We start from the raw sequence: 4,112 nt of genomic DNA on the forward strand, positions 1-4,112 counted from the left end.
AATCAGCCACCCCGGTTGCTCTCGCAGAGCCATCCGATCTCCACTGTCTTGTTGCTAGGGGACAATTTGAATGCGAGGCGGGCTTCCCTAACATCCATCCTCGAACGGTGCTCTGGAGTCATTCCATATGGGATGTCCTGGAGCTGCCCAACAGGTCGCAATTGTCTTGCAGAAGGAATCCTTGAAGGGGACATCTCACAACTCCCAACGTGGGAAAACCTCCATGGCCTTGAGATTCCTCTCCGTTCATGAAGGGGCAGTCATGCACAGAAAATTCAACCTGAGCCAACGTCTGAGCCTCGCCGTGACTTCAGTTGCATGAATATTGGCTCAGATGTGCATGGGGTACCTGCTTTGCCCTCGGCCTGTTTCCCAAGTCTAGCTTGTGTTCTCAGACTTCTGTCCTCACACTACTGGCCCAGAAGCCCTCACGTTTCGCAATTCCGGCTCCACAATGCAGCACTCTGCCTGCTCTCTAGAAAAAATATCTTGCCTAATGAGCTGCCCAGGCACCTCAAATGAGGATCATCATACACGGCACTCGACTGTACCCAAATTACATAGTCTAACCTGGGCAATAATGCACTGTCTAACACAACCTGAGCCCGAACCTTCTGACCAACAACCAGGCAGCTGACCGCACACTGAGCACATCAGACCCACCATGGCCTTAAGTCATCATCTCTTCCCAACTGCGGGTTTCAGGATTCCGAACCTAGACCTTATCTCCAACCACTGCCCAGGGTTGAAAATGATGCAGAAATCAGAACTCCTTCCCCATGGCAAGAGACCTTGTGATTGGCATATTGTCCAAAGTTCAGTGTAGATGAAACCAGTGTGGCCCATGAGGCTCCGCCCATGCTCGGGAGCCACATTGGTCACAAACACACATTGTGACCCTCAGCTGAGCCCAGTCTTCAAGTAAGGCCTCTCAGTGGTTGGTGAAGAGACAGCATATGGGGCCTGCCATGACCCTAGGCCCCAAATTATAACCATAGTTTGGGTTGTCCCTTCACTCTTCCCCAGGGCTCTGCTTTGGAATTCCTCTTTGGATGGGACACCAGAGGTTACAAACCTGAAAGGAGACCTCCCATCCCACAGATTGAAGAAAAACAATTGGGATCGGTCCAAATCCACAGAGGAAGATTCGTCCATGTCCCATGAGGTCTCCCCACATTCCACGGCCATCGTTGACACAAAATCCAAAGACCAAAGCCTGAGCAAGCGCCTCAGACTCGCTCTTTCTTCATATCATGAAGAGTTCTTCTCATGGTTTGTAGATTGGGCCTGCCATACCTACGTCCCCTAACCTAAGCTGAGTCTGTGTTTTCAGACTTCTGTCCTCAAAGTCCTGGGCCACACACCCTCTAGGCTGGGGCCCCTGGAGCCACACATTAAGATTGTACCTACCCCATGCATAGTAATTCTGCCCATTCCATTTTCCAAAATTGTACAAATTAGTTGAACCCTCCAAAGTAACCGAGGCGATCCCAATATGTAGGTCTCAGTGGACAAACAAGGGCGGTCTGACACCAGCTGAGCATCTACCTCCACTCATACCATAGATGGATGCCCCAGTGAAGGATATGGTACCAGAAAGGACCCTAGGCCATAATCGGTTCCATTGCTTTAATTTACAGGCATGTCTCCTCAAAATCCTGGATTCCAATACCAGCATAGGGGGTTTCCTGAAGCACCCATCAGAAAAAATGTCGTCTCCACGAGGAAACTTGTGCATGGGCCTATGTCAAAATCTTAGGAGAATACTTCAGAGTCCCGGTGCCACCGCCCCATTCCAAGGTCCTCATGGACACAAACACACATTAGGCCCCATGCTCAGGAAAGTCCATTTCAACTCAGCAATCCCGGTTGCTCACGCAGAGCCATCGGATCTCAACTGTCTTGTTGCTAGGAGACAATTGGAATGCGAGGCGGACTTCCCTTGCATCCATCCTCGAACGGTGCTCTGGAGTCATTCCATATGGGATGTTTTGGAGCTGCCCAACAGGTCTCAATTGTCCCGCAGAAGGAATCCTTGAAGGGGGCATTCCACAACTCCCAACGTGGGAAAACCTCCATGGCCTTGAGATTCCTCTCCGTTCATGAAGGGGCAGTCATGCACAGAAACTACAACCCGAGCCAACGACTGAATATCGCCGTGACTTCAGATGCATGAGATATTGGTTCAGATGTGCAGGGGGTACCTGCCTTGCCCTCGGCCTGAAGCCCAAGTCTAGCTTGTGTTCTCAGACTTCTGTCCTCACACTACTGGCCCAGAAGCCCTCAAGTTTGGCAATTCCGGACCCACAATGCAGCACTCTGCCTGCTCTCTAGAAAAAATATCATGCCTAATGAGCTGCCCAGGCACCTCAAATGAGGATCAAACTACACGGCACTCGACTGTACCCAAATTGTAGAGTCTAACCTCGGCACAAATGCACTGTCTGACACAACCTAAGCCCGAACCTCCTGACCAACATCCAGGCAGCTGACCGCACACTGAGCACATCAGAACCACCATGGCCTTAGGTCATCATCTCTTCCCAACTGCGGTTTCAGGCTTCCGAACCTAGACCTTATCTCCAACCACTGCCCAGGGTTGAAAATGATGCAGAAATCAGAACTCCTTCCCCATGGCAAGAGACCTTGTGATTGGCATGTTGTCCAAAGTTCAGTGTAGTTGAAACCACTGTGGCCCATGAGGCACCGCTCATGCTCCCGAGCCACATTGGTCACAAACATACATTGTGACCCTCAGCCTGAACACAGTCCTCAAGTAAGGCCTCTCAGTGGCTGGATGAAGAGACGGCATATGGGGCCTGCCATGCCCCTAGGCCCCAAATTTTAACCATAGTTTGGGTTGTCCCTTCACTCTTCCCCAGGGCTCTGCTTTGGAATTCCTCTTTGGTTGGGACACCTGAGGTAACAAACCTGAAAGGAGACCTCCCATCCTACAGATTGACGAAAAACAATTGGGACTGGGCCAAATCCACAGAGAGGAATATTCGTCCATTGCCCATGAGGCCTCCCCCCATTCCACGGCCATCGTTGACACAAAATCCAGAGACCAAAGCCTGAGCAAGCGCCTCAGACTCTCTCTATCTTCAAATCCTGAAGAGTTCTTCTCATGGTTTGTAGATTGGGCCTGCCATACCTACGTCCCCAAACCTAAGCTGAGTTTGTGTTTTCAGACTTCTGTCCTCAAAGTCCTGGCCACACACCCTCCAAGCTGGGGCCCCTGGAGCCACACATTAGGACTGTGCCTACCTCATGCATGGGAATTCTGCCCATTCCATTGTCCAAAATTGTACAAATTAGGAGAACCCTCCAAAATCCCCGAGGCCATCCCAATATCTAGGTCTCTTTGGACAAACAAGGGCGGTCTGACACCAGCTTAGCATCTACCTCGACTCATACTATAGATGGATGTCCCCAGTGAAGGATATGGTACCAGAAAGGACCCTAGGCCATAATCGGATCCATTGCTTTGGTTTACAGGCATATCTCCTCAAAATCCTGGATTCCAATACCAGCATAGGGGGTTTCCTGAGGCACCCATCAGAAAAAATCTCGTCTCCACGAGGAAACTTGTGCATGGGACCTATGTCAAAAATTTAGGAGAATACTTCAGAGTCCCGGTGCCACCGCCCCATTCCAAGGTCCTCATGGACACAAACACACATTAGGCCCCATGCTCAGGAAAGTCCATTTCAACTCAGCCACCCCGGTTGCTCCCGCAGAGCCATCCGATCTCAACTGTCTTGTTGCTAGGAGACAATTGGAATGCGAGGCGGACTTTCCTGGCATCCATCCTCGAACGGTGCTCTGGAGTCATTCCATATGGGATGTTTTGGAGCTGCCCAACATGTCTCAATTGTCCCGCAGAAGGAATCCTTGAAGGGGGCATCCCACAACTCCCAACGTGGGAAAACCTCCATGGCCTTGAGATACCTCTCTGTTCATGAAGGGGCAGTCATGCACAGAAACTACAACCCGAGCCAACGACTGAATTCGCCGTGACTTCAGATGCATGAGATATTGGTTCAGATGTGCAGGGGGTACCTGCCTTGCCCTCGGCCTGAAGCCCAAGTCTAGCTTGTGTTCTCAGACTT

This window comes from Mustela nivalis, assembly GCF_964662115.1.
Source record: "Mustela nivalis genome assembly, contig: HAP1_SCAFFOLD_63, whole genome shotgun sequence".
NCBI classification, from domain to species: domain Eukaryota; kingdom Metazoa; phylum Chordata; class Mammalia; order Carnivora; family Mustelidae; genus Mustela; species Mustela nivalis.